General features: G+C 43.4%; 1 protein-coding gene and 2 long non-coding RNA genes across 4 annotated transcripts in view; 1 reads left to right on the forward strand and 2 right to left on the reverse strand.

Annotated features, from left to right (window-relative positions):
• LOC310720928 overlaps positions 1-20,005 on the reverse strand; it is a 308,842-nt gene that overhangs the window by 82,845 nt on the left and 205,992 nt on the right. The gene's annotated exons all lie outside the window — the stretch shown is intronic.
• The window catches only part of tescb (tescalcin b), a 138,536-nt gene that overhangs the window by 69,616 nt on the left and 48,915 nt on the right, over positions 1-20,005 (forward strand). Inside the window, exon 13 of one of the 2 annotated variants that reach the window (XR_014531835.1) lies at positions 10,039-10,069. The exons of the other annotated variant lie outside the window; for it this stretch is intronic. The gene's annotated coding sequence lies outside the window, so the exon portion shown is untranslated. Of the gene's footprint in view, positions 1-10,038; positions 10,070-20,005 lie in introns of those variants that run through there. 2 annotated transcript variants of the gene reach the window in all.
• LOC310720923 lies at positions 12,423-14,335 on the reverse strand. Its single transcript, XR_014531865.1, has 3 exons — positions 13,847-14,335; positions 13,049-13,220; positions 12,423-13,001 (listed from the first exon to the last, which is right to left on the reverse strand). It is a non-coding gene; the product is annotated as an uncharacterized lncRNA (long non-coding RNA).

Here is a 20,005-nt window from a genome sequence, read left to right on the forward strand (position 1 = left end):
GGGAAATAAAATCTGTTAATTTTTATGCAAGCAAAAGAGATCAGTTTATTCATTTATTAATCTATTCTGTCCAATATGTTCCCATGAGACTTGAATTTTACCAAACTAAACTACCTAATATTATATGCGTAACTGGGCAGTTAGGTTGAAAGAAATAACCAAAACTTAGCTGGAAAAGTAGGAAAAATAAGAAATTTATATTATAAATTTCTCTTATCATTCCATTTAAAAATAGGTTGCTCATTTCTGCTAATCCATCTTATGTATTCATCCTTATGTACGAGTTGTTATCTAGGTGGGTGAGGGCCGAATGATGAGCCATGGAAATTGCACTCACTGTCGACCTCAAAATGTAAGCAAGATGGTATATAGTCAAGTAGCCTATGAGTGCAAGTATATGGTATGCCCACTATTAGTGCACAGTTGTATGTTTCAGCAAAGCCAAATGAGAGAGATCAGCTTAACAACGTTGCTGAGTGTGTAAAGGAAATGAGACAGTGGATGCTTGATAACTTCCTTCTGCTTAACACTGATAACTTTTATTACTTAACTTTTATTATTACCAGATGCAGCTAGCAGTAAACTTTCGTATTACGTAGCATCTCTGGAAAGGTCTTGCTGTGTTAGCATGTACAGCAGTCAAAGACCATCTCAGGGTTACGTATGTAACCATGGTTCCCTGAGAGACGCTGTGTCAACTACATTTTGGGAATGCTTCCGTGTTGTCCATGCTTTGAATCACGTGTAATCTGTCCAATAGAGAGGCACATTGTCACTGGCAGGGTGACGTCACAACCAGGAAGCTATAAAACTCATACGGTGGAGCCGACGCTAGCTTCTGATAAGGGAAGGAATCGCCGCAGGGATGCAGGGAGTATGGCTTGGAGACGCAGCATCTCGTTCTCTCAGGGAAATAGGTTTACATAAGTATTAATGTTCTCTTTCAGGAACTCAAGTTGCGTCAACAATGTTTTGGTAATAAGATTCCAATCACACCAGACTGACCAGTCTTTGCCGAGTGTGGCTTGGCACAGCTAGGAGTGGCACAGGAAAGGCTCTAAGATCAAGGTTATAGAACCTGACGAAGGTCAGTCGGGTAGACCAGCCCGCAGCATTGCAAATGTTTTGGAGTGGACCACAGGACCAGGCCGTGGGTAGAGTGAGCTCCTCCCCAGGAAGGAGCGAGGAGACTCATAGGAGGATGAGATGGCCTCCACAATTCACTTGCTGAGAGTTTGCTTGTTCACAGGGAGCCCTTTTTTATAGGGAACATAGCAGACAAACAGCTGCTACAACTTCCTCCTCATTTCTGTCTTGTGGATGTATGAGTTCAGTGCTTGCACTGAACACAGTTGGTTTAGCCTCTTCTGGTCAGGGGCCTGAAAAGGAGGAAGATAGTATGCCTGCTTGGTCTTGCGGGGACCGAGGGCACCTTAGGGACATACCCCGGTGTGGGGTAGAGAAAGGCACTGGCCATTACTGGGGTTAACTCCAGGAAGGACGGGGGGGGCTGTAGGTCCCCAACCCTCTTAAGGGAGGAGATAGCCAGAAGAAAGTCATTTTTGACTGACAGAAACATAAGGGCCACCGCCAAGGGCTCGAAGGTAGGTTTAGACAGAGCCTCCAGACAATGGCCCAGTCCCACACAGGCACTCTGGGTCATTTCCCAGGCCTCAGCCACCAGGTGCTGTGCAGGACACGTGTCACAAAGGGGTGCTTGCCCAGTGACTGCTCAGCAAGCAGAGCAAAGTAAGCCGTGATAGCGGACTCGTAACCCTTCAGGGTGGAAGGAGGCAACCCTAAGGCAAACTGCTCCTGAATGAACTCCAGTACTAAACCAACTGGACAGTTAACTGGGTCCAACTAGTGATGCTTGCACCACACAGAGAACAGGTGGCATTTAGCAGCATACGAGGTCCTCGTGGGGGGAGCTCTGGTTTGAAGAATGGTCTTCACTACCATGGTAGAGAGACCAGCGGCTAAAACTGTGCCCTCTCAGGGGCCACAGCCACTGCTTCAATAACTCCGGGCGTGGGTGAACCAGGGAGAGACATTCTTTCTGTTGGGGAATCTCCCAAGGAGGTTGTTCGAGAACCAGCACCAGGTCGATGAACCATGGTATGCTCAGCCATCGAGGGGCCACCAGGAGGAGAGGCACCTTAGGTACATACCCCGTTTTGTCCCGGTGAGCTCTTTCCAGAACCCTTAGGAGCAGCGCAATAGGGGGAAAGGTGTACAGGCACAGTCTCGGCCACGTACCATGGTGTCCAGTCCAAGAGGGTGAGTGAGGGAAAACCAAAGGGGACAGTCTTTCCTTGGTCCACAGAAGGATCTGACATGCCAGCCTGTATACGAGGCAAGATTGCAGACCCCCCTGATGGGTAATATAGGAGACTATCAATGTGTTGTCCGTACGGACCAGCACATGGCGGTCCTTTAGGTCTGGGAGAAAGTGCATTAGAGCCAGAAGCACGGCTAGCATCTCCAGGCAGTTAATGTGCCAAGTGAGATGGAGCCCCCACCACTGACAGAAACACAGAAACAAACTCTTTCCTTGTCTAAGGCATGTTTAACCTCTTAGGCTTCTGGGTTGCATGAGCGCAACAAATAGCCAATTGTTCTAAGGTGTTAATGTTTAGCAATAGATTAAATAAATAGGGAGAAGAGTAACCATCAGAGATGTATAAAGTACTAGAGACTCAGACTTGAGTTAAAGTACAAGTGCTCTATCAAAAAAGTGACTTGAGTAGAAGTTGAAGTGCTCTTTAAGCACCATACTTAAGTGGAAGTACTAAAGTATTAAAAATTTTTTGTACTTAATTATTGCAAGTAGTTTATTTAAAATTTTAGTACTCAAATACTGAAAGTAAAAGTACAAGTATTGTGTTATGTAGTTATTGAAGAAAGCAGTCAAAAGATACATATTGTTTTGTTCATTTTAAATATCTTTGTGTCAAACAGGTTTGAAACAACGTTATGAAAAGAAGACCTAAATTGTGCTTTTTTCTCCACAGCTGATTCCCTTCTTAAACTAGTGTGCATCAGTCATTTTTTGGAACTTGCACATTTTCTTTTCATCCTTAACTTGTTAGGGCAATTAAAAAGATCTCAAAGGCCAGTAGGCCACATTTAAGTATTTCTTATGTAAAAAACAAAAGTGATTAGAACACCTAAAAACACAGAGCTTAACATTTTGTAAACAAACAGAACAAGTTTTCCCCTTCCCCCTTTAAAGCCCTCCCCTCTTTTCCCTGTGCTTTTTTTCCTCCACTGCTTTTTTTCCCTCCACAGCTTATTCCCTTCTTAAACTTCAAATTCAATGGTGAATTTTTGAAGGACATTATTTCGCCATCTTTTGGGTGGCAGAGTAATCACTTCATTCTATATGAATTGTCTTTTACTCCGACAAATGCAAACATGGATTTTAAATAGGGCTACGGGTGGTCTTCTTCCTTATCGCCACGATCAGTTGAAAGTGAAGGAGTTGAAGGTGGAATTTCTGGGTTTTCCATGTCGAAAACCAACTAAAGTGCTCTCAATGCAGGCAGGCAGCACTGTCTTCTTTGATTGTCTGATTCGCTCAATGATGAGCCAGCTTGTTCAAACCTGTGACAGAGCCATCTACTGCTCTGGCAGTGATAATTGTTATGCGGGATACAAAGGCAGAAGCCGAAGTATAGAAAAAACAAAGTTTATTCACAAAACAAGGCAGAGCCAACATAAATACTTGCAGTGCAAAGTATATTCCGGTGGTCCGCTCCGTGAGCGCTGCCCACAAATGTCCTGAAAGGCACTTCACTTCGTAATTCCAAGGTGCGCGAGAGGAAGCACGGCGCTGAGCAGGTGCTGAGCAGTCACGGGTGCTAAATGAGTGTACATAGATCCAAAACAGTGCCGGGAGGATCAGGGTAATCCGGGCCGTGGAGAAAGTAAGGAGTCCGAGACGGAAAGGTACGACGCGAAATAAATGCATGCGATGAACCAGACTGCCATTAACCTACACATACGTACAATAACGGACGAGGAGTGTATGAGGGGTTCATATAGGAGCAGGTGATTAGTGAGTGAATGAGTCTCAGGTGTGTTCAATGAATGAAGCAGTAACATTTTTCTAATTGTAATGAGTAACGATGCAGAACATAAAAAAAAATCTATCAGAGTAAAAGTATTAAACTCATCAAAAATATGTACTGAAGTAAAAGTGGAAGTAGGAGAAAAAAACAATACTCCAGTAGAGTACAGATACGGCCTTTTAGTACGCAAGTACAGTAGTGAAGTAGTTCTACTTCGTTACTATACATCTCTGGTAACCATGAGTAACTATACATCATTCTAAAGCTCTAAGTCTCAAGCAGCGATTTCAGATTACTATTTTTCAATGGAAAACGTATAACAAACGTATTTGCTGAATGTGTGTAAGCAGTACACAACAACAACAACAACATGCATAAAAAAAAAAAACGCACTACTTACATTATTATTGTAATAACGAGTCACAAACACATCCACTGCTGCTAATCCCGGTTTATTAGGAAAGATAAGGGTCCAGTGAACAACATGCTGTAAAGCTATTCTGTATGTTGTAATTTAGATGTTTATTCCTTTGTTTACGTCACTGAACTTCGGCTGGTGTTTGTGTGTATATATTTCCGAATAACTTTCACATAAAAAAACGACATCTTGGTGAGAAAAAAACAATATGGCTGGTAGAATACAGTGTTACAAAATGGTTGGGACAAAAAAAAAAAAAAAAAAAGGCGGAATCTTTGGTTGAGTCTCTACTCTCTCTGCAGGTGTCGTCATGTTTTTTTATGCGCCGCCTTTCATTTCAAACCTTTTATTTCCAGCCAGTGGCATTATGGAAACAAAATGACTGATGGACGATGTAGCCAATAAGTGCAGGATTCTAACTATATATGTGTCAGGCTGACGACCATGACGCGGAAGTGGAAGTAAGTCAATCATATTTTATTGAAAACAGTTCAACCAAAAAACACTTGCATATGCCGAGGAGAGAAGCAAACAAAGATATCCGCTCAAGACGAGTAATCCACAACGGAGGTTAAAGTCCAACGGAAAGCAAAACGAAAGTAAACCTCCTATGGCCAAGAGTAGTCCAACACGGAACGGAGTTGGGCAACGGAACCAGCGGGGAATGCTGGCGGTCGAGCAGCCACGGGGAATCACCAGCATGACATTTAAGAACCGACAGCCTGTGACTCCAGAACATGAGTTTATATATTCTAAACCTAGATGAGCCACAGCTGTCGGTTGTCAAGGCAGGCACGGGATAACGAGGCAGCGTGACTGCTACCGAGGGGGGCGTGGCAGGGTGAATCCCTGACAGCGGCTGCGGGAGGTGTGGCAGGGGGATCCCTGACAGCAGCCGAGGGAGGCGTGGCAGGGGGATCCCTGACAATATGTGAGGATTTTATTCTCCATGTGTGTGCATCTTAATTTTATTATTCTTTATAAACTCTTAGTGGTCGAAGCAGCACGGGCCTAGTGATGAACCAGGAAGGGATGCAGCTCTCAGGTCAACACAAACAGCTGTTTATAGCTCATGCTAACTGGACTTTGTTTAAAACAAACAAAATTAAGAAAACAAGGGAAAAATGGACAATCAAAAAAGTTGTTTTATCTGAGATTTGCAAAACAAACAGGGATGTGGAAAAAAAAAATTTTGGCAGAGTAACAACAGAGACATGGAGATCTACATCTGTAAGTTAAAATATATCTCTCTATAGTTTTATACGATTTTATTGGTTTTATTGCATGTTAGTTTTTATATTTAAAAAAAGTAAGTGTGTGTGTGTGTGTGTGTGTGTGTATATTGTTGAGATTGGAATGGCCAGACATCAATATCAATATGATGGCTACCTGGCCATCAATATGAATGCCAAATCAACATCAATATCCCCAAACATGTATAACAAAAGCCTTTAAAGGTCAGCCATTCATTAATATGCAGACTGTATGAATAGAGCATGAATGAACACCTGAGTTTAGCAGGTGACTCTCAAACAGGGGGAGGGAGAAAAGGCTCAGACATAGTTTTAGATAAGTTTTACATAAGATTTTACATATAAACTCAAGAGACATGTGGCTTTCAACCCAGTAATTTTCTGGATTGCTCAAGGACTGATTTCATGTATTTACATATATGAATGAAAAAAAATTCAATGAAGAATTTACTTAATCATCTATAACTTATCTTTTTGAGCAACATCAACTGTGAATAATGGACAGTAAAGCTCAAAGTGTCTTCTTTTTAAAGATATTTAAATTGTGTATGTAGTCCACTCTTATCACGAACTGTTAACATTTAAAGTAAGGTAGGGCATTTCAGCTGTGAGTCCCAAAATCTGTGTCGAGGGCTAACAGGTTATGGCTCGAAGGGCTCGGCGCGAGACAGGGGCCATTGGGGCATCCAGAAGGAAAGCCCTGTCCCTGTCAGGAATGTCTGGCAGGGTGACCCACAAATGTCTTTCTGTGGCTACTAGGGCTGACATGGCCTGAATAAGGGCTTTAGCTGATTTTTAGTGGCCCTAAGAGCTAGGCCAGCAGAGCGACGTAGCTTCTGGATATCGTCAGCCCCAGAGCTCACCCCCTCATCCAACTCCTGCAGCAGGTCAGCCTAGTATGCATGCAACACGACCATGGTGTGAAGGTAGCCGGCAGCCTGACCTGCTACTGTGTAAGCCTACAGATAACCTGCTAGCGTTTCTTCAACCCGGGGCATCGCCCCATAACCGCTCTATTTTAAACCCACTACGTTAGCATAGAGGGAAATATTATGGGGGGGAAAAGGCAGACTGAGTATGGGCTGCTCTAAGATCTGGACACTTCAGTGTGCAGATTTGGACAGAGGGGCAGACATGGAGGAAGTGCAGAGGGGCGCAGAAAGTGTTCGTCTAGCTTACTAGGTGGACGCTGCTTCTGCTTCTCATCTGGCCAAGCTAATTCCAGCTTTAAAAAGTCACCACCTTCAGGAGCTCCTCATACAGGACTGTGTGTCACACACGCACACACAAGATGTGAGTGAGGAAAGAGATCCTACTCCTTTCCTCACCCTCCTTTTATTAGTCCCACCTTGACTTTGGAATGTGCCAGTTGCCACGTACTCCTAACAGAAAAGAAGATGTAAATCTTTTCTGTTAGCCACATAAAGCAAAAAAAAACAGGAATCAGGTTGATGCAAGACTTTGACAGTTTGTTACAAAGAAACAATCACCTAAATCTTGTGACACTATGCAAGTGTGACTAAAATTTTCCATTACATTTTCCTCCTTTTCATCCTTAATGAAAAAATTCTAAACAAAATTTTAAACTAAATATCACATAATAAACAATTGCAAGCCAACGAATATAAGCAAAACAAAGAAAATGGAACATGGGACACAACTTTTTCTATAAGGGTTTTCAGTTATATCATCATGAATATTCATAGTAAAATATTTGCATTATTTCAGCTTCTAACTACTATCTCAAATCAATGCATCTTTATCCGGTTGCATATCATCAGATGATTCATAGTTGGTCTCTTTGGGATTCGGAGGCCAATCTGGATAGGGTGGATCCCAATCGTCCAGGTCGTTGGGATCCCCAGCAGGCATGTGAACCAGTTGGAACCCTTGGCCATATTGGAGTACCAAATGGTGGGAAGTCATCTGTATTTGCAGTAGCTTGTTTAGCACATATACTATGGTATCTATTTCCATGGGGGTCACTAGTCCACCGTAGTAGAACCGTTAAATTGCATCAGGGCACATATCCCACTCCAGTTGAAGGGAAGGTGAGTATAGACAGCTTTGTTACAAACCCAATACCAGTCTAGGTTCCAGTCTATAGTTCTATTTGGGCCTAGATAAATCACTGAGCAGTTCAGTCTTGAACAAGCCATTGCTGCCAACCGGGATCCACTGTATGAGCATGGGGCTGCTCACGACTTAACTCAACCTCCTCCGGCTCAGTCATAGCTTCCGCTCTGCCAGGAGCCTGGGTAGGTTGGGTAATATGCGCAGCGCCTCCTGGAGGTGCTTCCCTTTCAGGTAATACCTGTTGAGCCACGAGTGCCTCATATAGTGCCGCTTTGACTACCTTCTTGCTAGCAGTCCGACAAAGGGACACATTAAAAAAGTCAGCAATCAAGAGGAGATCATCCTTCCTACACCCATCAAATACCTCTAATGAAGGACACAAAGTGTGATTAAATCAAATGCCATTATACCGCAATCCGATACACGAAATATAAGATATCCCGGACGAGCCCCCAAATCTGTTACGACCCAGTCTAGGGTTAGGCCGGACAGAGTATTTAGCTCGGGATTCAAAAGAATGGATCTTATAAATTGACAACCCAAACACACCACAAACCATAAACACACACAAAGAGGTTTGCTACACAGGTGCTGGTATATTGTAACACAGAAATATATGTACACAGACTCACAGGCTTGTCTTCAGGGTGGGCCAAGGCCAAAACAATAAACAAAAAGGACTGTTTTGGGAACGCTACCCACTGAACACCAAAACAAACAGTCAGAACACCACTACAACAACTCTCCCCGATTGCTTCACTCCTTTCTCCTTAAATAGGAAACAGGTGGATGATGTCATCGTGAAGGAGGTGGGATCAGCCAGGGTAGGGCAGGCCTCAAACTCTGGAGTGGATCGGACCTGCACACAAAGCACACATACAGAACACCAGTATGGACATGGGGCTACCTAGGGTTGTAACAGTACCAAACAGCAGAGCATGAAGAGTTTTAAATCCTAGTGGCACGATTCCAAATCCCACAAAGCAGTGGGGAAATCTAAAATTGGGAAGGTAAAATGTGAAATAAGATCAGGTTTCAGGAGTCTTTCCTTGCCACAGTCGCCACCGACTTGCTCATTAGAAACAAACTTACACTTATAAAGAACATAGAACTTATTCATTTTTATCACCACATTATGTGTAAAGCTGGTTATTGAAGCGCTATACAAATAAAAAGGAATTGAATTGAATTTACACACAGCCCCAGACTTTGGAAGTAACACAGCTTGCAGGAGATCTGCAATCAGGCCATGGTGAGTGATGGTTTGCCAGATAACATCAAAAAACCTCTGTTTCTATAATTTGCCAAAATCATGCAAAGGTATATCTGCTATCAGTGTAGATCTTCACAATTTTTCCTTCAGCTAATTTGCATGCTTCAGTCAGGGACACTAGCTCTGCAGCTTGGGCAGAGAAGTGTGATAGAAGTGGTCCAGATGTAAGAATGTCTTGTGACAGAATGTCTTGTGACTTGGTGTGTTACTACTGCATACCCCACTAGGTTTTTGCCTGATAAAGGATATCTTGAGGCTGAGCCATCTACAAAACACTTAATATCTGGGTTAGGTAAAGGTGTTTCCTGTAGATTAGTCCTAGGGGAACAACACTCATGAACTGCTGCCACACGATTGTGTGGTTCGCCATCCGCTGCTGTCGGAAGGGGAGATACAGAACTAAGTACAGTACAACATTTCACAGAGACATTAGGTATTTCTAGGAGAACAGTGTTGTAACATAGTGCAACAGTATCTGAACTAGATCCAGTAGCAGCAGGCTTGCATCACCGCCTGTGTAAATAAAAAATAGGCAACTGGTATTTGTTTTCCGTTATGTTCTTGCAAAAGCACTGATGTCATACAGCCACCCTTCTTATCCACTGTCTGTGTGAAAGGTCTGGTTAGGTCAGGTATGCCTAAAGTGAGGGTGGTCTGTAAAACATCTTTGAGTGTGTCAAACGCTTGATTAGCTTCTTCAGGGTGCTATGGGCATGTAGCCCTTTCCCATGGGCGATTATGCCTCGAGGACAGAATTTCACTTTCTTTTATACAAACTGCAATTTGCTAAGGATTGCTTTGTGACCTTTCTCGGCTAGATGAAATAAAAGACCAAGGGGGTCTGCTCCACTGTAGGAGCGTTAATGTCATATAGGTATTGAAAAAGAGCTGAGTCTGAAGAGAGCTGCAGATTCAATTCAATTCAATTCATTTTTATTTGTATAGCGCTTTTAACAATAAACATTGTCTCAAAGCAGCTTTACCCAGATAATGTGGTGATTAAAAGTAAATATGTTCTTTGTAAGTATGTTTGTCCATGATGAGCAACTGTGGCAAGGAAAAACTCCCCGAGATGGCATAAGGAAGAAACCTTGAGAGGAACCAGACTCAAAAGGGAACCCATCCTCATCTGGGTTGCACCAAATGTCCATTTGAAGCAGATATACAATGCTGCGGGGTACAGTGATGGCGATCAGAAGCAAACTGCACTCCTGAGTCAGTGCAGCAGACTGTTGACATTAACTACAGTCCAATCCATCCTAAAAGCACCCGTTCTACTCCGGAATTACATGGAACCACCCAAGGTGTTGATGAGAGACCGTCCCAAGCTGCACAGAAGTGTGAAGATCCACGGAGGGGAGAGGGGCAGGAACAGTGGTCACTGGAGCCTCAGGAGCATGTTTAACTCGACCGAGAGAGAGAGAGAGGGGGGGGGGGGTGATGGGAAGAGAAGGATATGGATTATTAATTTTTCCCTATTGGTGTATGAATGTTAATGTCACTGTGCAGTTTGGACTCCGGCAAGACTCGCTATGGCAGCATAACTAAAAGGGAGAACCAGAAGGTAACACAGACATGAGGGATCTCTGGGATAAGAGACGACCCACCACACCACCGTCAACAAACCCGAGTGAACTGAAAAAAAACAAATCAAGTGTAGAAAGTTACAATTAATCAAAAACCTCAAGTTTGGCAAAGCCATGTATGTAAAGTAAACAATCTTTTGACAAAGAGATGACATTAATTTTATTATTTTTAAGCATAATTTAATTTAAATCCATTGAGTTGCATTAATTTAATGGTAAACTCAAATGTGATATGACAAATCATGTTTTGATAAAAATATGATCTGTTTTTATAAAATAAAATCCTTAAAGTTATTATGCAAATGTGATTTTTATTTTCTTAAGCTTAATTTCATGAATAACGTAAAAAAAAAGAGCAATAACTGACCAAAATAAAAAAGTGACATGACAAATCATGTTTTGATGAAAAAAGAAACATTTCTTTAATGAAAATAATCATTATTAAATCATTAATTATTAAAGCGTAATTTCATTAAAAAAAAACTTTAAAGAGTGCAATAATTTACCAAAACACAAATTGTTGACATGACAAATGTTTTAAAAATCACTTTTTTAATAAAAAAAAAATTATGAAATTGTGAATTTTTATGTTCTTAAGCATAATAACATGAAAATCCGTTAAAAGTGCAATAGGTAAATGAAAAATGAAAATTGTGACGTCAAATCAGGTTTTTCTCTATCCACAAGAGCCCAGGAAAATCATCTCAACAAATTAGTTATGTGGCATATGCAATTCCACGACAAAAATATGACATTTTACATAAAAAAATTATAATTATGAAAATGTTTTTTTTATATTATTAAGCATAATAACATGGAAATCCATTAAAAGGTGCAATATGTGTATGAAAAACGAAAAATGTGACGTCAAATTATGTTTTGATAAAAATATAATCTGTTTAAAAAAATAAAATCATTATAGTTATGAAAATATTAATTTTCATTTTCTTAAACTAAATTTCACAAATAACCAGTAAAAAGAGCAATAACTACACAAACAATAAAAAAGTGACATGACAAACTGTTTTGACAAAAGTAAAACATTTTTTTTTTTTTTTTAAATATTTGATTAAATTATTATTATTTTATTATATTATTAAATTATGATTTTTTTTTTATTATCTTAAGCATAATTTCATAAAACGTATTGTTAAATAGTGCAATAATTTAACGATGAAACGGTGACATGACAAATCATGTAAATAACCTGACATAACCAGTAAAAAAAAAAGCAATACACAAACAATAAAAAAGTGATATGACAAGTTATTTTGACAACATTTTTTTATCAAAATAATCATAAAAATATTTTATTATCTTAACCCTCTGGAGTCTGAGGGTGTTTTTGGGTCGCATAATGGGCTGTCGATTACATAATGAGCTGTGGATCACTGAGCCAGGATCTGAGTGAGAAGTACAGTACTACAAGAAAGAATGTGTTTCCTTTGTGGTTTATTTAAAATACACATTAGCAAGGACAGCATTTAAAAGGGAATTGTGTAACAATAAAACAATACAGTACAGTATGTATAAAAAATAAAGAGTGCAACAAAACAATAACAATACACTACAGTAGGGTTCCTCAAATCCTAGCCTGTAGGGCTACAATACTATGCATCAAATAATAATAGTGTATCCATTTGAGGAATCAGCAAAAACAAACAACTTGAACCCCCACTTAGTTGGCTTGGCTTTTATCTACTGTGTGTTAGCTTTGCATGCTACCATCCTCTCATCCACGGCTAAATGTCTTCTAGGATGATAAATTACTTTGCATGTCTTACGGATTGTGTCCATAAGCAGTTTCACTCTGAACAGACGGTCATGTTCAGATGTGCCCCTCTTTCTGTCATTTTCTTTATCTGCATCTGGGTGATTTATGTGTACATTCCACGAAATTGTCCTGTATCTGTCCCTTGACATAATTGTTGCTGGAAAGGGAACTGTGAAAATTCTGCTCTGTCACCAGTAGTCTATGATGGAGGGCAACTTTACCATTGCCATGTAAAATAAGAGCCCAATGTAGCGATACATCTCACTCACGGTTACATCTCTCCATTTGTATTTGCATCCCTTGGCTATTGACTTGGCAGCTTGAGCATTTGTGTTGTGGCACAGAGTTGACACAACACTCTCAGAGAAAAACATTTTATATAGACTACATGGAGAATGAGAGTCAGAAGACCTCAGTTGAGGTCCAGGTTCACGTGCGGGCAGGAATCGCAGAGTCTGTGGAACTGTGTCGTTATCTGTCTGATCCTTCCATGACATGGTGGACTGTGTGCTGCCTTTGCCCTTTTTGGAGCAGGTGCATGATCACATCTGTTTATGAAACACACACACACACACACATCACTAATTGTGTCAACAAGTTGTTTGCATATGTCATACAATGCAATAATGATTTAAACTAAATATAATTTGAGAAAATATAAAATATGTACTTACTTAGGATGATTCTCGGTCGAACTCAAAATGGAGCGACGTCTGCGTGGCCTGGTGTGAGTTTCCAGTGAAGGCAAGGGTGATGCAGCCACATTCCTAAAAATCACCAAACAATATATTTTTCAGTATTTTTGAGCAATACACTTGAACAATATATATTTGTTAGCATGCACTGTACAGCCTATAGGCCTATTTGTTGATGGGCAATAGGACAGATAAATGTTTGTTGATGGGCCATAGACCATAATGTATCTCAGACATTTACACCATCACCATTTACAGCTGAGCAAATAATATTGTCATTGATAAAGTTGTTTGCATATGACATACAATGCAATAATGATTCAAACTAAATATAATTTAAGAAAATATAAAATATGTAGGGGGGAGTGGTGGCTCCAGCGGTTAAGGCGCTGGGTTGCTGATTGGAAAGTCTGCGGTTCAAGCCTCGGTATCGCCAAGCTGCCACTCTTGGGCCCTTGAGCAAGGCCCTTAACCCTCTATGCTCTGGGGGTCCCTTACGAGGGAAATATCAAGGTCCATGACGTCGGAGTGACGTGGGGCCGCCTTCCCGTGGGCTCACCACCTGCAGGAGGGACCGTAAGGGACGGTGCTGTGAGGATTGGGCAGCAGTCAAAGGCGGGAGCCTGCTTAGACTGCTGTCCCCGCGACCCGGATTACGGATAAGCGGGAGAAAATGAATGAATAAAATATGTACTTACTCAGGATAAGTCTCGGTCGAACTCAAAATGGAGCGACACCTGCGTGGCCTGGTGTAAGTTTCCAGTGACGGCAAGAGTGATGCAGCCACATTCCTAAAAATAAACAAACAATATATTTTTTTAGTATTTTTGATAAATACACTTGAACAATATATATTTGTTAGCGTGCATTGTACATATAGCATTTACACCTCAGCATTTCGGAACATCTCTGCTAGCTAACACTACATAACAGCCTTTCAGGATGATCAGTGACACTAACCAAAACTGAACTGAGGCTAAAATATAACTTTATATAACGTCAACAATATTTAGGGCATACAATTACAAACAGGTAATGTTACAAATGAGCAGATATTGGCGGATTTTTGTTGTAACATTAAAAGGCAATGCTGACAAAAGCTAGGCAGATATGTCTACAAACAATATGAGTTTTATATGATCAGAATGTAAGATTTAATAACTTACTCATCGTAGCAACTTGCTGGAAAGTCCTCGCTCTTCAAAATGCAAACGCTCCTAAAGCTGTCTAAAGATATATTTTTTATTTCCGTGTGTCAGCTATTGGCCGAGTTTCAGCGCTTTTTGATGACGTGTTTCTAAACGAAGTTTACGCAGACAAAGGCGACAGATGGCGCACCCTGACAATTTTATTCATTTAAAAAAAATACGTTTTGTTTATATAGTGAGAATACACAAATGAAAGTAGACCCTTTACAGATTTAAATGATGTATTAGTTTGACATTTTTGATCAAATATGACCAAGCAGTTTAAGTTCTTTTTGCTGGCATCTGAAAAAAAAGCACGTTTGGGCGCTGGCGGCAATTCAGACTCCAGAGGGTTGAGCATAATTTCATGAAAAGAAATAGTTAAATAGTGCAATAATTAAACAAAACACGAAAAGTTGAAAAATAAAAAATTATAGTTATGAAATTATGAATTTTCATGTTCTTAAACATGACGTTACACAGCTTTTTCAGCTTTTTTAGCTGTGTACAACCTTTTCTTGCAAGCCATCAGTGGCGCTCGTGGGGCTCGCAGGCCGATATAGCAGCGGGGTTGGAGTCGGATGAGTCCGCTCCAGCCTCGTCTGCTGAATCGAGCTCCTGCTCTCTCGGAGAAGCAGTCCCGATGGCTGCTTCTTCTCCCAGTGCAAGCAGCCGGTGCTGTACGAGGAGCTCCTTTAGGTCATGACACAAGCCGTAGCCAAGCTGGATCAGTGGACCAGCAAAAGCAGCACGCACCCAGTAATCTGGATGAGCGTTTCCTGTGTCCTGTGTCGCTTTTTCGGTGCCGGGGCCTTCCGTTTTTTCCTGACCTGCACACAGAGGTGTCCAGGACCTGGGAAACCCCTTATTCTGCATGTACTTCTTCTCGTCACTCCTCGCGCTACGCGAACGCGGTTGGGGCTAAAGATTGCAGCTACTGGGCAATGCCGTGTGTGGAAGAGACTCTAGCCAGCTATCTCTTCCCTAGCGTAGCATCATCGCTAAAGGCCCCGGTGTTCCCTACTAAGCCACTGCATGCTACATCAGCCTTAGTGGGGAAGGCTTACGTGGCAGCAGGCCAGGCTGCTGGTTGTCTCCACACCATAGGTGTGTTGCAGGCATACCATGCTGACCTGCTACATGATTTGGATGAGGGACTTAGGTCTGGGGCTGCTGATATTAAGGAGTTGCGTTGTGCTGCCGACTTAACCCTTCGGCCCATGAAGCACATGGCGAGGGCCGTCGGTTGGTCCATGGCGGCTCTGGTAGCCACAGAGACACCACCAGGAGGCCGGGCCGTTGGCTCTGCTTCAGAGCACGGCCCCCCTCCAGCGGGAGTCCCGGTATGGGTGGGGGAGGCCCGCCGCCTTTCAGGAGGTGTCAACGGCCGCGGTACGCCGCTCAGACCTTTTGGGTTGAGGAGGCAGGTCTGTTAGCCCTGCCACGAAGTGTGCTTCAGGGCGCAGCCTTCCTCCAGCGGTTCGCTCCCATTCTTTCCACCCGACAAAGCGTTGTGGGTGGGGGGGTTCCGCCTCCTCTCGTGAGGTGTCATCAGCTACAGGGCTTCGCCCCAGCTGCTCTGAGTGGGTCAGAGGACAGCCCAGAGGGGCTGGTTTCCCTGAGGGACTTTCTGGCGACTTGGGAGGGGTTGCCAGAAGTCCCCTGGTGGGTCCTGCGGACTGTGGAGAATGGTTACACGATTCAGTTTGCGTCTTCTCCTCCACGGTTCAACGGGGTGTGCCCCACCCTGGTGGGGCCCGAGCAGGCTCTGGTCCTGGAATGGGAGGTGCGCAAACTCCTGGGAAAAGGGGCCATCGAGGTGGTTCCCCCCTCGGTTCGAGAGTCAGGCTTCTACAGCCCGTACTTTGTCGTTCTGAAGAAGGATGGCGGATTGCGTCCCATTCTAGATCTTCGCTCCTTGAACCGCTCACTCAGGAAGCACAGGTTCAGGATGCTCACCCTCAAGGAGGTTGTGACTCAGATCAGGTCCGAGGACTGGTTCGTCACGGTGAATCTGAAGGACGCATACTTTCACGTTTCCATTCTTCCTGCACACAGGAGGTTCCTGGGGTTTGCTTTCGGTGGCGAAACTTACCAATATCGGTTCCTCCCGTTCGGCCTAGCACTCTCGCAACTTCACGAAATGCGTCGACGCAGCACTAACCCCGCTGCGGCTCTAGGGCATCCGCATTTTTAACTACATCAATGACTGGTTGATACGGGCTCAGTCGGAGCGCCAGGCGGTTCGGCATCGAGATGTTGTCCTTGCCTGCATGAAGGTTCTTGGGTTTCGACTAAACGCCGGCAAAAGTGTGCTCTCTCCGGTGCAGGGGACCACTTTTTTGGGCATGGTGTGGGACTCGACCAGGATGCAGGCACGGTTGTCTCCCGCTCGGGTCAGAGTCATCCTCACCGCAGTCAGGAGGGTGAGGGAAGGCCAGCCACTCAGAAACAGTTCCAGAGGCTGCTGGGTCTCATGGCGGCAGCGTCCAGCATAATCCCGCTCGGCTTCCTCCACATGAGGCCCCTCCAGTGGTGGCTCCGGGGCAAAGGGTTCTCCCCCAGGGGAAATCCATATCGCACTATCAAGGTCTCGCGGCGTGCCCTTCGAGCCTTGGATGTTTGGAGAGACCCTACGTTTCTGTCCCAAGGCCCCGTTTTAGGGACTCCTTGTCATCGCGTGACGCTAACAACGGACACTTCCCTCACGGGGTGGGGAGCAGTCATGAGTGGCCTCTTTGTGACCTGGGAGACTTTGCACTGTCATCTCTGGTTCTCTCTCTTTCATCCAGCCCGTTAGGTCTGGATGCCATGGTACAGTCGTGGCCGAGGCTACACCTGTACGCCTTTCCCCCGATCGGGCTTCTCCCGGGAGTTCTGAAGAGAGTTCGCCGGGATGGAGTCCGTCTCCTCCTGGTGGCCGGGCAAACCATAGTTTGCAGATCTGGTGTCCCTATTTGAGGGCCCTCCGTGGAAAATTCCTCCCAGGAGGGATCTCCTCTCGTAGGCGGGTGGAAACCTAGTTCCCCCCCGCCCGGAGTTGTGGAGGCTGTGGCTGTGGCCCCTGAGGGGGCACAGTTCGTAGCGGCTGGTCTCTCTACCAAGGTAGTAGAGACCCTTCTCCACTCCAGAGCTGCCTCCACGAGGAGCTCGTACACTGCACAATGGCGACTGTTCACATCTTGGTGCGAGCACCATGACTTGGACCCAGTTAACTGCCCGATCAGTTTGGTTCTGGAGTTCCTACATGAACAGTTTGCCGCAGAGTAAAGCCCTGTTTCCTCCGCGGCACCTGAAGGCTGAGGCCTGGGACGCGACCCAGAGTGCCTGTCTGGGACCTGGCTGTTGTGCTGGCAGCTCTATCGGAGCCCCCCTTCAAGCCCTTAGCCAAGGTGGCCCTTAGGTTTCTGTCTATTAAGACCACCTTCCTCCTGGCGATTTGGTCCCTGAAAAGAATCAGGGATCTGTCCGTGGCCTTGTTCCGCCTGAAGTTTGCCCCTGGCATGGCCAGAGTATTTCTCTATCCAAAACCTGGGTATGTACCTAAGGTGCCTTCTGCTCCCACACGACCTGTCGAGTCCATGGAGGAAGTTGGAGCAGCTGCTTGTCTGCTAGGGCCCTAACAGGAAGGGTTTCCCGGCCAATAAGCAGTCTTTGAGCAGGTGGGTAGTAAATGCGATAGTGTCGGCTTACGAGTCCTCCGGCCTCCCCGTGCCGCTCGGGGTCCGAGCTCACTCCACCCGGAGTGTGGCAGCCTCTATGGCCTGGTCTGCTGGAGGGTCACTCCAGGACATCTGTGATGCTGCGGGTTGGTCCACCCCACTGACCTTTGTCAGGTTTTATGACCTTGACCTCAGAGCCACCACGGGCCCCTCTGTCCTACGTGCAGGTGCCGAGGCCCTCACTCTCTAGGCAGGGTCTGGTTAGTGTGGCGTGATTGGACACTCGTCCCACAATACATCCCTGCGGCACTTACCTTCTTTCGTGCAGAAGCTAGCGTCCTTTCCATCTTGCAGCCATTTGTAGCTTCCTGGTTTACGCGACGTCGCACGCCGATGACGTCACGTCTAAACGCCTATTGGTCAGATTTCACATGTGGTTCAGAGCGCGGTCACGCAGGGGCGTTCCCAAAGCATTTCGACGCAGCGTCCCGTTCCCACGGGGAACTAGGGTTACGGTCATAACCTAGAGACGAAATGTGTGTTACCAAACTGTACAACCTGAACTTAACACACACTTATTACTCATCCCAATCCATTCCACCATCATTTATTTATTATAATTTATACTTGACCGTATTACACTGTTTACATGCTGTTTTTTGCACTTCCTGACTGCAGCTACTGCTGTTTTTTGCACTGCATTGTGTTTGTTTATATATTGGTTATAGTTTTCATAGTTTTCTTTGCACAGTACTGTATATTTAGAGTATACAGTAGGTTTACTGGTCGGCGCTATCTTGGGTTATGTGTATTGTCTTGTGTTGTCTGTCTGTCTGCACTGTCTGTCTGTACTGTTTTTCATCTGCACTGTTTGCACAAGGTTGCACTCGATGCACTTTATGTAGCTTTGTGTTGTGTTGTAGCTCTATGTTTAGTGTAGCACTAGAATTCTGGGGGAACGTTGTCTTGTTATAACTGTGTACTGTGTATAGTAGTAATGACAATAAAAGCCTCTTGACTTGAATTTACTTGAGTATACCTAATACCTCAATATAATTTTTCATATTTCCAAGCATATCTTAATTAACAACCATTATAAGTTGCAATAATTGAATGGATAACAAAAATCTGACATGACAAATCAATTTTCATAATCTTAAAAATTAAGTTCATGACAAACCAATAAAACATGCAATTTGTGCTGAAAAATGTAAAGGTGACATGGCAAATCATGGTTTGACAAAAGGATGACTTTCATAAAAAAAATTTCATTTTGAAAATATGAATTTTCATATTTTAAAGCATAAGTTTCATTTAAAACCATTGAGTTGCATTAATTTAATGGAAAACGCAAGGGTGGTATGACAAATCATGTTTTCATAAAATTAAATCATTATAGTTATTATGCAAACACGAAATTGTATTTTTTTAACTTAATTTCATGAATAACTGGTAAAAGAAAATAAGAGCAATATCAAGTCAAGTCAAGAGGCTTTTATTGTCATTTCTACTATACACAGTGGTACACAGTACACAGTAAAAACGAGACAAAGTTCCTCCAGAACCCTGGTGCTACACTAAACAACATAGAGCTACAACACAACACAAAGCTACATAAAGTGCATCGAGTGCAACCTAGTGCAAACAGTGCAGACAAAAAAACAGTACAGACAGACAGTGCAGACAGACAACACAAGACACCACAAGACAAGACAAAAAAACAAATATAGCGCCGACCAGTAAACCTAAAAACTATACCAGGCGTGAATAACCAGAACAATGTAGTGGAAAAAACAGCAGCAGTCAAGAGGTGCATAAAACAGCATGTAAACAGTATAATGAAGTGAAAGGTGCAAAAAGACAGCAGTTAGAGAGTGTAGTATGGTCAAGTATAAATAATAATAAATAAATAAATAAATGGTGGTGGAATGGATTGAGATGAGTAATGAGTGTGTGTTAAGTGTTTAGTCCAGGTTGTAAAGTTCGGTAACACACATTTGAGTAAGTG

The sequence above is a fragment of the Silurus aristotelis genome (assembly GCF_946808225.1).
Source record: "Silurus aristotelis genome assembly, chromosome: 26".
In the NCBI taxonomy this organism is placed as follows: Eukaryota; Metazoa; Chordata; class Actinopteri; order Siluriformes; family Siluridae; genus Silurus; species Silurus aristotelis.